This window comes from Crocodylus siamensis, chromosome 7 (assembly GCF_052110815.1).
Source record: "Crocodylus siamensis isolate JL-2025a chromosome 7, ASM5211081v1, whole genome shotgun sequence".
In the NCBI taxonomy this organism is placed as follows: domain Eukaryota; kingdom Metazoa; phylum Chordata; order Crocodylia; family Crocodylidae; genus Crocodylus; species Crocodylus siamensis.
The window spans coordinates 47502897-47515917 of record NC_143401.1 but is presented as its reverse complement, the minus strand read 5'-3'; the positions used below and the strand labels follow the sequence as shown (position 1 = coordinate 47515917).

Sequence of the window (13021 nt, the reverse complement as noted above, 5' to 3'; positions counted from 1 at the left end):
CTTATCCCTCAGCCTGCACCCTCACCAGCACCCTCTAGCTCATTTCACAGCCCGTGCCCCTACCGGCGCCCTCTAGCCTGTCCCACACTGCCTGTTTTGGGATTCTCACCCATGCCAGCTCCTGGCTCTTCGTTGCCCCCTTCAATCAGGGTTCCTCACTGCCCCCTAATGCCGGGGTGTCTCACTGCCCCCTAACTCTGGGCTGGGGCCAACGCACCCCAAACAATGCTGTGCCCTCTCCAATGCCAGGAACCCCCACACTACTGTGGAGTCCCTATGAGGCCTCCTCCAACCCCTAACAGCCTCTCCCAGTACTCCGGTAAAACCAATAAACACAAGAATACAAAGCCCCCAGGCTACAACATAAAACCTAGACTATCCTGGTCAAAATGTAAGAATCCATCCCTACCAGAGACAGCGAGCGCACCAGCCCCCAGCAGGAACCAGGGGATGTTCCCACCGTCAGAGTTTCTCCCCTTTGTGCTGGCAGAGTTCCTCCTATCTCAGCCACCGGAGGGAAACTGCACTCCTGGCCTCCTGCCTGGGCTTAAGAAGGGCTAAGCTCCGCCCCTTCCTGTCTGTTTCCTTGGTTGCCCTGGCAACCAGCACCTGCGCAGTCCTGGTGACTGGCAGCTGAGCTTCCCCCTTCCCACCACTAGGGGTCTCTCCTGAGCCATTTCTGCTCTCAGTCGCAGGGCACCTGGGCCAGACCCACTGGTCCTCAAAGGTGTCCAAGGAGCTGGTGGATGCTGCCCAGTGGTGCTCCACTCAAAGGCATCTGTGGACCAGTGAGAGGAAAGCAGCCTTCTTCCTGGTTATGTACAGGGCTCACTTGGCAAGGGTCAGGAAGAGGTTGATCAGGAGGTCCCGGGACTTGGTGGGGCCATGGGTGGGGTATCTTAAAATAAAAGGGGGTGCGTAAAGTTCATCCAGAACCTCAGAAGGAGGTTCCAGAGATGGAGGTGGAGGGACTGTAGTCTGGCACACTTGAACGTCATGTGCCCCAGGGTCTCCCTCTGCCTGCCGATGGGGGAGGAGGCCAGGGTGTTGATAAAGCTAAGGCTTGCCACATACATGCCTATGGCAATGACTCCATGGAGGAGCCAGCAGCTGAGGCCCCCAGTGGCTCATGGGATGAGGGTGGAGTACAGGCTCAGCCACTGGGGCACCCAAGCTATTTCCTTACCAAGCAGGTCTCACCACTTGGTATCTGGGTGGGATGCTAGGGCAACATGGTGGATCATGCAGTGCATGAGTGTGTAGAGGTGGCAGTGATGTATGGGGGAGAAGTGAACTGGTTTCCTGTCCTCCAGCTCGCTCAGGTGTTGAAGTGGAGAGCACTGCAAGGCCAGGTGAGGCAAATGCCATCATGCAGGACCTGTCAGACAAAGGCAAGGGCATTGTGAGGTGAGGCAGATTTCACCTCCAGGACTAGGTGGCAGGTCACATGCATGCATTGGGCCAGCACAGCAGGGTTCACTCACACCTGCCTATTGTAGTCCATGAGGTCTCCGATATGGGTGACATCACCCAGGTCCAGACTGTGTCACAACCGGGGTGCCGCACCATTGGCAATTCTAGCTGGGGGTTTCATAAGGGGCTCAACAAGTCCCTGGGTGAGCATTGTAGGGGACCTGGATGAGGTCCTGGTAAAACTCCAGCAGCCCTTGCAGGTCCTGCAGGGAGAAGTCCTGCAGGCTGAGGAGCTGCTAGTTGTACTGGAGCCCTTGGAAGTGGTGGAGGAAGGCATGCCCCAGGTGGCTCCATTTCTCATAAATACTGATGCCATATAGCAGCCACTGCAGGGCCTGAAGGTGGAACATCAGGACCTGGCTGCACAGACAAACCAGGTCCTGGCCCACAAGGGGTGGCTCAGGACCACTGCAGTGACCCAGTGCTGTCCTGGCCAGAAAAACTCCAGCGCCTGTCTCTGGAGCCCAGCCAGGACCTTGGGGGGAGACGAACAGCATGTTGAAGTGGTGCCAGAGTATGGATAGGACCAGCTGGTTGAACACCAGTGCCCTTCCATGCAGGGAAAGACACCGCAGCAGTCCCATCTGTGCCTGGAGCCACTCCACTACCCTTCCCTCCAGCTGCTGCCAGTTCTTCAGTGGGGAGGGGTCCGTGGGAGACAGCTAGACACCTAGGTAGAGCAGCAAGCCTACACTCCAGCAGATCCCCTGGAGCATGGGGAGGGGTGGAGTGAGCCTGCCTGCTGCCCATCACCCACCATTAGGCCAAAACCCTTGACCCAGTTGACTTGGGCAGAGGAGGCTGCTGAATACAACACCTGGCAGGCTTCCACCCAAGCCAGGTCACCTGGGTCCTGGGCTGCAAGGAGCATGTTGTTGACATACGCTGACAGGACCAGCCACACTGCTAGCTCTTGGAGCACCTACCCCACCTCTGCAGGAGGATAAGGAAGGGCTCCAGGGCCAAGATATACAACTAGCCTGACAGCAGCCAGCCTTGATGTACCCTGTACCTGAATGGGATGGGCTCTGTCAGGGTCCACTTAAGCTTGACCAAACACTTTACAGAGGTGTACAGCACCTGGACAGCCAGCCTGCACAAAATAGCGCCCAAAGCCAAAGGCCCGCACTGGAACAGGAGGGCGAAAGACAGGCCCTCCCAGCACACTAGCTCTGGGAGGTTCTGAACCAGGTACAGGTTGTCAAAGATGGAAAATCTGGGCACCATGTGCGTCTGATTGAGATGGATCATGTCCATCAGCACAGATTGCAGGTGCAGCAAGATGACCTTCACTGCCACCTTGTAGTCTGAACACGGGATGCCAGTTCCTCAGGTTGAGGGGATCCCCCTTCTTTGTCATGAGGATCAGCATGGCCCTCCGGCACAACAAGAGGAGCTCCTCACATCCCTCAGATTTGGCCCAGACTGCAGCAGATTCTGGGCTGAGGATGTCCCAGAAGGCCAGGCAGAACTCTGCGGTCAGTCTGTCAATCCCCAGTGTTTTGTTGCCAGGCATCAGGAGGAGGGCAATGGTTGTCCAGAGTGCAAAGCTCTTCCTGCCTCTTCTGACACTCTCTGCAGAGGGATGGGTTGGTTGGATTGGCAGCCAAGCACCTCTCCAGCTCCAGCACTTCCTGTTCGAGCTGCTCCCAGACCACCTCCCTGTGCCGTGTGTGCCCCTGAGTGTACCTCTTGCAAAAAAGCTGGATGCTCACCTTCCCCACATGCCACCATCTCTGAGCCAAGGAAAAAGCTGCCCATTGCTCCTTCCAGGCCAGCCAGAACTCCCGGCAGGCCTCCCTGAAGCCCACATCCTCCAGCAGACTGGCGTTAAAATGCCAATAGACTGGCTCCAGATGCCTGGGCCCCAGCATAACCTGGGCTCAGATAAAGTGGTGATTGCTGAAGTGGGCTGGCTGGACACCAGAGGAGTGGGCTTGGGCAAAGTGTGAAAATGAGATATAAATTCAGTCCAACTGAGAGTGAACTGCTCGTCCCACATCCTCACATAGGTGAAGGTGGCGGGGTGGGGGGGAGGAGGCCGCTGTCAGGGTGACAAGCCTGCAAGACCTCCATCAGAGAATATTCTGTCAGGATCTCTCTGAGGATACCCATGGTGGCCTGGTTCCACTCACTGCCTGACCAATCCCACACCTCCAGGGTGACATTAAAGTCCCTGCTAAGGACCAGGCACTCACAAGAGTTGAGGGTGCTGATGTAAGAGGCTCCCTGGGAGAAAAAGTCTGCCAACTCTGGGTCTCTCACAGGGGTGTACACTTTTAGAAGGTTCAGGACTAGCCCCACACTTAGACCTGGAGGTGCAGCAGGCGGCTGGCACTACCTCAACATACTAGAGAACCTTTGACTGCAGGCCTGGGGAGAACAGGGTGTCATTCTACAAGAGTTGGCAGACAGGTGACTAAAAAATACCCTGTCTCACCACTTCATCTGCCAGTTAGGCTCATAGGCCAGAGTTGTTAGGGTCTCTTGCAAGAAAGGTACTGAACGAAGGAGGGTACCTGGCATCTCCAGAGATCCTTCCTGTAGCTGTGGATGTTGAGGGTTGTGGTCTTAAACGACTTCATGGCTGGGTGGGTGGAGTAGATGGTTTGGCAGGGGCCTCACATATCTCAATGCCTGGCATGGGGCCCGCTGGCTCGCGCACCACCCTTCCTGTAAGCGTAGAGAATATCTACGAAACTGTGGGCTCGCCTATAGATCTGGGTGTTGCAGAGCTTGGGCCTCTAGTCTTCCCCTGCTAGCACCTTCACAGTGTTGAGGACACCGTAAAAATCTTCTCAGCAGTCCAAGGCAAGCTGTACCTTGCTGGTGGACTGCCGGGTGTACTTGCGATCAAGAAATGTAAGTAGCTCACCCCTGGGGAACACCGGAACCAAGAGATCTGCAGGCTCCACAGAGCCCATCAGTTCTTGGGTGTTGTCCTCTGATCCTGGGGCTCAGCGGGTTCCTTAGGCACCATCTGAACCCTCAGATCCGCTAAGACCCTGGACTCTGGTTGAGATTGGGAGAGCCCTGCATCCCCTTGGGATGGGAATGGGGGTAAGGGTGTGGGTGGGACTCCCTCACAAGATAGCAGGGCAGAGCTGGAGCCCCAGGGGATCTGCACAGGGTTCCTGACAAAATCAGCCTGTCAGGGGACCCCACCCCAACCCCCTCTGGTGTGGCACCGTAGGGTGGCCTGGGGTGTTCATTTCCCATGGGACAAATAGCAGCAGTGCATATTTCTGCCACTGCTTTTTGTCCTTGGGCATGCCCCTGCACGTGTGCTCTGGTGTGCAACAAAGGGACCCAGGTGGTGTAGGGAAAGTTGGGGGCAGGACATGTTCTGGCCCCAGAAGCCTTACCTGGAGTCCTGGGAGCCTCCTGGGGCAGCAGCAGTGCCAATCTGGGTACTCAGAGCCTAGCTGGCAGCCAGAACATGGCACTGGCTGGCCAGGCTCTCTTTTCTGGTGGTGCACGCTGCTGCCATGAGAGTCATGCCACTTTTTTTTAGCAGAGGTTTTTTTTTAAAACCAGGATCTCTCAGTATCAAAAAACCCACCATGCTGCAAATTTGCAGCATGGTGCATGGGTGCACATGTGCTGTGTGCAGTGCCTCAAACAGCTTTGCGGCACTGCAAATTGCATGTCCATGCTCATGGGGGTACATCCCAGGTGGCTATGACAAACTGGATCAACTTAACGTTGTATTGAGGCAGCTTTAACTTAAGCTAGAGATTGACCTGTCTTTTTAATTTTGGGTGGCTCCTGGAGCTCTTAACCCCTGGACTGTCTGCATAAAACCTTAAAGTGGTTTTAAGTACTCATCATGTAGCTTAAATTGATGCCACTCCAGGGCAGGTCCTGGATTTGCACTATGCAGCTCCTGTTCTGTTAAGGTGTAGCCACTCCCCACAGATGTGCAGCCTAAATTGAAGTCTTCCAGTATTCCCAGATCTTTCAAAGCCCTGCCCAAAGAGCAGGAATAGAAGTCTGTCCTGGCTCACCAGCCCTCTAGTGGCAATTCACAGCTACAGCTCTTAGTCTTGCTCACAAAGCCTCTAGTGGCAAATCACAGCTGTGCAGGTGGGGGACAGCCAGAGAAGGTTTACAGACTAAGGATGTGACTGCTCCAAACTCCAAGCTAGCACTAGAACTAGCACTGATCAACATTTGTGCCGCTCACAGTGTAAGGTGTAACAAGTGCCTAAGTGTGAAGTTATATGTTACGGTTAGACTAAACTAAAACTGTGGAATGCTAAGCAGTGTTAAATTAGAATGCACTGTGAGTAGTCACACATCAAGAGTTAATATAATTTTATGCCTGCACAGCTGTGACTTACCACTAGAGGACTGGCAAGCAGGGGCATGGCTAAGTGCCAGGACACCTGGACTCTATCCCTCTATCCCTATCGTTGCTCTAGGTGTGTGTGGGGGTGGTGAGAAGTGGGGAGCAATGTATCTTGGGGTGCTGGAAGACTGCAAATTGCTTGTTTTACATCTGTGGAGCAGCCTGAAGTTACTCTAATGGGAGTTAGGTAGCATCGTCCAGAGTTAGCCCTTACCTGAGGTACAATTTTGAGATGTTCAGAGGGCACTTAGCATGAGTTAATGAGTTTTAATGTGCAGACATTCATATTTAAGTGTCCTTAGTGTGGTCTAACTGTAATGTGCAACTTCACCATCACCCACCTAGCTCTAAAACTGGTGGTAGAAAAGTGGCTGACTGATATAGATGAGTTCTTGGGCTGCCCTGAGTGACTAGTCTTGCTCCAGAACATCTCAGGGCACAGCCCTTAATCATAGTGGCTAACTACTGCTGTATGTAGGAACATTTTAATTTGTTGTTGTTGTCTCAATTAAAATTCCTTTAGATTGTAGATCAGCGTGTTGCACTAAGGTTCATTCTGCGCTTAACACAATTTCCTAGCAGAGCTCTGTTTGTTCAGCGTATGATTTTCTTATACTTCACACCAGCACAGCTATGCTAGCAAAAGTCCTGACATAGACCCTCTTATATTGGCAAAAAAGTCCTTTTGCTAGTTAAGTTGTTTTCATTCAGGAAATGATTTTAAGCTACTAAGAATTCTTTTTTTGCCAGTATAAGCTACATCTTCACCAAGGGGAGTTTCTGGTATATCAACATAATCATGCCATTAAAGCCTTTCAAATATATATGTGGGCTTTCATTGGGCATAGATTAGTTACTAGTGCTTAGTATGCTTTGGAAAGTGCTATTGCTGAGGGAGTAGTGTTAGGATGCTACATTTAATTAAGGTTCCTACTGAAAGTCCTGCTTAAAAATAACAAAGCTTGCTGTTTAGAGAAGTGTAGGTAATTCTTCCAGAGCCCTGACCTGCATTTCTACTCCTATTGTGTAACATTATTGATTAATCAAAACTAATGCTCACAGATGTTGCCTGATGGATAATGGCTTTGGCATTTGCCTGCATATAATTATTTATTACTTACAGTTTCATAGTTTCATAGTTTCTAGGGTCGGAAGGGACCCGAGCAGATCATCTAGTCCGACCCCCAGCCATGGCAGGAAAGAATACTGGGGTCAAATGACCTCAGCAAGATGTTCATCTAACCTCCTCTTAAACACCCCCAGGGTAGGAGCCTGCACCACTTCTCTTGGAAGCTGGTTCCAGACCCTAGCCGCCCTGACCATGAAGTAGCGCTTCCTGATATCTAACCTAAACCTACCCTCTGCCAGCTTGTGACCGTTATTCCTGGTCACTCCTGGTGGTGCTCGGGGAAACAGTGACTTCCCCAATGCCTGCTGATCCCCCCTGACTAGTTTATAACAGGCCACAAAATCCCCCCTCAGCCTTCTCTTTTGGAGGCTGAACAGGTTCAGGTCCCACAGCCTGTCTCATAGGGCCTGCCCTGTTGTCCCCTGATCATACGAGTGGTCCTCCTCTGGACCCTCTCCATGCTGTCCACATCCCTCTTGAAGTGCGGCGCCCGGAATTGGACGCAATACTCTAGCTGCGGCCTGACCAGTGCCGCATAGAGGGGGAGGATCACCTCCTTGGACCTGCTCGAGATGCATCTGTGGATGCATGCCAAGGTGCGTTGGCCTTCCTGACTGCCTCCCCACACTGCCGGCCCATGTTCATCTTGGAGTCAATGATGACCCCCAGATCCCTTTCCGCCTCCGTGCTGACAAGAGGGGAGTTCCCCAACCTGTAGGTGTGGTGCCGGTTGTTCCTCCCGAGGTGCACCACCTTGCACTTGTCTGTGTTGAAACCCATCCTATTCTCGTCCGCCCACCCTTGTAACCTGTCTAGGTCTGATTGTAGCCTGTTGCATCCTTCCAGTGTGCCATGTCCCCCCACATCTTAGTGTCATCAGCAAATTTGAACAGGTGCTTTTTACCCCCTCATCCTAATTGCTGATGAAGATGTTGAACAGTGTGGGCCTGAGGACCGAGCCCTGCAGAACCCCACTGCCCACGTCCTTCCAGGTTGAGAAGGACCCATCTACTACCACCCTCTGGGTGCAGCCCTCCAGCCAGTTGGCGACCCATTTGACTGTGTGGGTGTCTACACCATAGTTTCTTAATGAGAACAGGGTGAGAGACAGTGTCAAAAGCCTTCCGGAAGTCCAGGAAGATTATATCCACTGCTACCCCTGCATCTAATGATCTGGTGATCTGATCGTAAAAGGCCACCAGGTTGGTCTGACAGGACCTGCCAGTGATGAACCCGTGTTGGTTGCCCCTAAGTATGCAGTCCCCTGCTGGCCCCTCCTGGATGTGTGCCAGCATAATTTTCTCAAACAGCTTGCCTATGATCGAGGTGAGACTAACCGGCCTATAGTTTCCCGGGTCATCCTTCCTGCCTTTTTTGAAGATGGGGACCACGTTGGCCCTCTTCCAGTCCTCCGGTACCTCACCAGAGCACCACGAGTGCTCATAAAGTTGTGCCAGGGGACTTGCAATGACCCCGGCCAGTTCCTTTAGAACTCTAGGGTGGAGATCATCCGGGCCGGCTGACTTGAATACGTCCAACCCCTCCAGAAGCTCCCTAACTAAATCCTCGCTAAATCCTCACTAACTTTATTGATGTTATTTATTTCTTTGGTGGTTGTTTAATTATATGCAACACAACTGCAAATATAGTTGCTAAAAGTTCCAGGAAGGACTTCACAGAGCCAACATAGACATTCAATAATAGACATTAAAAAGTAATATTTACACAAAAAGTTTAAAGAGAAAAACCTTAGAACTGGCTATGTATTATCTGGTAATCCATGTTCATACTGGTTTACAGAGCTGATATGATTGCAAAGCCAAGAACTGTTTACTTATTTGTATATTTTATTAGAAATTTAAAATACACAAGAAGGCATCTGTCTTATCCTTAGTAGCTGAGCAATTAAACAAAACTGAAACTGCAGCTAGTTTCCCCACTTCTCCCCAAAAAACCATGGCCTCCAACAAAATAATTCTTTGCACCCAAATAGTTTCCAGCAAATTTCATCATTCTGAAAGCCTTAGTGCTAGATTTTGACACTGCTACTCAAGCTGAGAAGAAAAGAACCTAATTCCAGGAGAAAAAGTTAAACAATTTCTGTTCAAACTGTTATCTGAGGGAAAATGGAGTTTAAATGAAACACAGAATTTTTTATGGGGGGACTTTTATTTTTTTACAGACAGTGCCTATCTTACACAGGAAATGCTGAGACTTCATCAATTTTTTTTGATCAAAACGAGTTTGCAGCTGAAAAGTTCATCCTTTATAAAAATTGTCAAACTTTCTCAGAAAAGAACGATGATAAAAACTGACTTTAAAAAAATCCATAAAAATCCTTTCCCACCAGGTTTTAAAAATGCCATAAAAAATCCATACAAATGCTTTCCCACCAGATCTACTCCAGGAGTAATCTCACTGAAGTCAATGGTATTCTTTGCTGGCTCTACTGAAGTCAATGGCTGTGCAACATGAAGAAGAGAGTCAGAATCTGGCCACAAATCACAGGCTCTAAAACTGAGAGGACCTCATGGAGAATACTCTCCTGGCATTCCTTCTCTTTGAAATGGAGGGTGTCTGAATGCCTCAAGTGATGTTAACTTTGGTAAACTGAAGGAGGCAAATTGCCTGTTTAATTACTTAGGTGGTGTCTATGTAACAACTCCCCCCCCCGTTTTTCTTTTTTTTTAGTTTAAAAATACATTCCCTCCCCTTTCCCAACCAGTTCTGACTTTCCCTCTGCCCTCTTTATGGCTTATAAGTGATTACAAGTAGTATAGTAAGCCCCTTTTTTATATATTGTAAATAGTATTCTGTTATGTTTGTGTTGATTTTTAGTGTTTTATATTGTATTATATTGTATTCCTATCGTTTGTGCATTGATTTTTATTGTTTCATATTAATATTGTATGGTTTAGGCTTGTGTCTGTAAAGTGATGTCAAGTATCCATTCCCATCTTGTTCCCATGTTGTCCCCATTCCTGTTGTGTAAGTATATTGCAATTCTGTACTCTCTCTCATGGAAACTGGTTTTCCTTGAATGCCTGAAACAAAAGAGTGAATGAATGAGTGAAACACAATGATAGCAAGACCCTTACTAAACCACCCCACCATCAAAACCAATACCTGGACCAATGACCCAGCCAGTGGAACCTCCCTCAGCATTCAAGAAACAAAAGATGAGGCAATCTACCATTGTGCCAAGGCTGCACATGCTCAGTATGAACATCTGGAACCCTCTGGAACAGGGCTGACATTGCCTGGACAGGCCCTCCCCATAGGAGATCATAAGTAGTCTGTCCCATAAAAAAGGGTAGTGAAGACCAACTCCTGCGGATGCCATCTTTACCTGCTCCATGTCACACTGCCTATCAACCTAGAGATCCTGCTGGTGACCCCCCTCTGGACAACACCTGCTAGAGAAAGATCCCGACTGGCCATCAAGGACCCCCTCCCAGCCTGGATAGGTAGCTATCTCCCACATCCTCTCTTCAGCTAAGGATTTGGAACCTCTCTCCTTCTGTCCTCCTGGACTTGATCCCCTGCACCAATCCTCTTTAATCCCTACTGCCATTGTATGTGCATAAGTGTGTGTGGGAGTGCTTGTGTGAGTGTGTGTAGGAACCAAGTGTAGTACAGTGTTCATTTAATAAAACCGTTATTTGGACCCCAGGGTTGGGTTTTGCTTTACTACTGTTTCAGCCCTGCTCCAATCTCTGCTCCTCACCCCTCTAACTTCTGTCTCATTTGTCCCTGTCCTGCTTCTAACTCACAGCCACCTCCAACACCTGTCCAATGCTCCTGTGGCTCCAGCTGCCCTGAGCTCCTCTCTTCCTGCAAACCCGTTTCTTTGCTATTGTCTCATCCCTATTGCCTTTTACCCTGATTTCTGCCACTTCTATTGCCTTGTCTCCACTGCCTTCTTTCCTGGTATGTATATGTATATTTGATCGTGTGTGTGATATACGAATTAGTGATCCGTGTATGTGTATTGGGTGTGCGGGTATTGACAATTGATTTTTCTCTGACTTTTGGTGTGTATAGTGTGTAGGTGCTTGAATAAGTGATAGGTGTGCATGTGCCTAGGCTGGTAATTTTGGATATGTGTGTGCCTGAGTTGGTAGTGTGTATGCATGCCTTGTGGGGGTATATGTGCTTAGTGTGTGTGCATGCACCTTATGCATGTGTATGCACCTAATTGATGTTTTGTATGTGTGCATGTGCAATTGTACACCATGCCCTCCTGTCTAACAGCACAATATTGAGATCCTGAGCATTGGCCTGACCCCACAGGGCAACATCTAGATTAAGAAAAGCAGCTGACATGATTGTGTGACATCTGTGTTGGACTGAATATTGGGTATCTTGTCTTTTAATGCTAAAATTTTTAAAGAAAATTGCCCTACTGAAGTTACATTTTCTCTCACGGATGCCTTTCTCATTGGATTACTATTTATATGTTGTGAACAAGAACTCCATAGCACTAGATATAGTGCAAACTCTGTCCCTACACAGTTTGTAAACTCCAATGACATTCAGATAGCAGAGGCACTGACAGAGACAGTCATGGGTTAGAGGTAAGAATAGCAACTGTACATTTTAAATCATAAAGACATGGGGGGCATGGAAGGGAAGGAGTAGGATAGAAAAGAAAAGATGAAGAAATGGAAGTGCAAAGAATGGTGAAGATAATGGACCTGAAAGAATGGTGAGTAGAGAAAAGTGTGGGGAATAGCAGGATTTGGTCTTTTTTCCTCCTGTGTGCCTGCTCCTTTTTACATCTTTCTTTTCTCCACAGTACTTTCTCTCCTCCTTCCTCTGTATTTTATCATCTTTCACTAGATGAAGGATAATCATTGCCCTTTGCCTCAGATTACCAGGCAGACAACAGGAAGAATATGACATCCCTTAAGATGGTAGTAGGATGGTGACATCCCTTAAGATTACACACAGGGTTCCAACTGAGAGGATAAGGTCTATAGTTGGGATTAGCAAAGGAATTTAAGGGAGTCTCAAGAGGAAACTTAGTAGGAGTTGGGCACTCACCATTCAGGCCCATCTGTATACCTCATCTCTGGAAGTTTCTTAGATAATTGATTAAATTGAATATATAATAAATAGTTCGCTGTTTTTTAGGGGCCTTTGAGAAAAGGGAGAATAAAGGGGCTAACCCTGCTCATTTTATGCCTTGTGACACAGGATACTCCCTAATCAACACTACCGCCTACTCACCACTGCCTACTCACTGTGTGGGGCTGGCAGAATATGCCCTCTTCATGAAGGAATCTAGGGGATGATAAGGATGGAGAAAATTCAACGCAAGTCAAAAATTCTTTTTCAGTGAAAGTTGTTAATGATGGAAAAATTCTCTCTAGGGCAAAGAGTTTCAAAGGCACCTTTTAAAATATTAGAATCGAAAGGCAAAATGCTGCACTCTTCTTTACAACCAGTCTAATTTTATTCAGCAGACTTATATATTTTCCCTTGTATATTTTAAATATAATAAGACAGGTTTTTAAGTCTACAACAGGTTAATGTTTAATGGCTCACTCCATGCAGCACTTGCTGTTTACATTTTTCCAACTAAGCAAATTTGTAGAGCAAATAAGTCTATAAGGCCAGAACAAGTGAATTATGGATATTTGTTGCTCAGAAACTATCACCTTGTTTAGTCCCACATGCCCCAAAATAAACGGTTTCAATTATGTTTTCACCCTCCCCGGCAATATTAACATCCTTCCCAGTTGCTTGCTAGAGCTATTACTTTTTAGACAGCCAACTGTTACGGCTTTGTGCACATACGCTTTCTGTGAATGTGCAAACTTGCAAAGTATCACAATGTCAGCATTTGCAACAGGTAACCTATTAAACCAGACTGGCCTGAAACTGGGTACTGTGGAAGGAGAGGAGGAGACTAAAAAAGTAGCTGATGCTTTTTTAAATTGATACAATATGTGGGTCTGTTCCAGATCACTTCAAAGACCCTGATGTAAATAACTGAAGTGAATCACAGCTCAGTCTAAGTCCTGTACAGAAAAAGATGTTAATAGCAACTTAGAACCAACTGG

At 48.4% G+C, this 13021-nt stretch overlaps 1 long non-coding RNA gene across 2 annotated transcripts in view; it reads left to right on the top strand.

Moving 5' to 3' along the window:
• The window catches only part of LOC149859761 (uncharacterized), a 34384-nt gene extending 23764 nt beyond the window's left edge, over positions 1 to 10620 (top strand). For both annotated transcript variants that reach the window (XR_016443639.1, XR_016443640.1), the window contains exon 3: positions 9136 to 10620. This is a non-coding gene — a long non-coding RNA (uncharacterized LOC149859761). The remainder of the gene's footprint in view (positions 1 to 9135) is intronic.
• The last annotated feature ends 2401 nt before the right edge of the window (positions 10621 to 13021 follow it).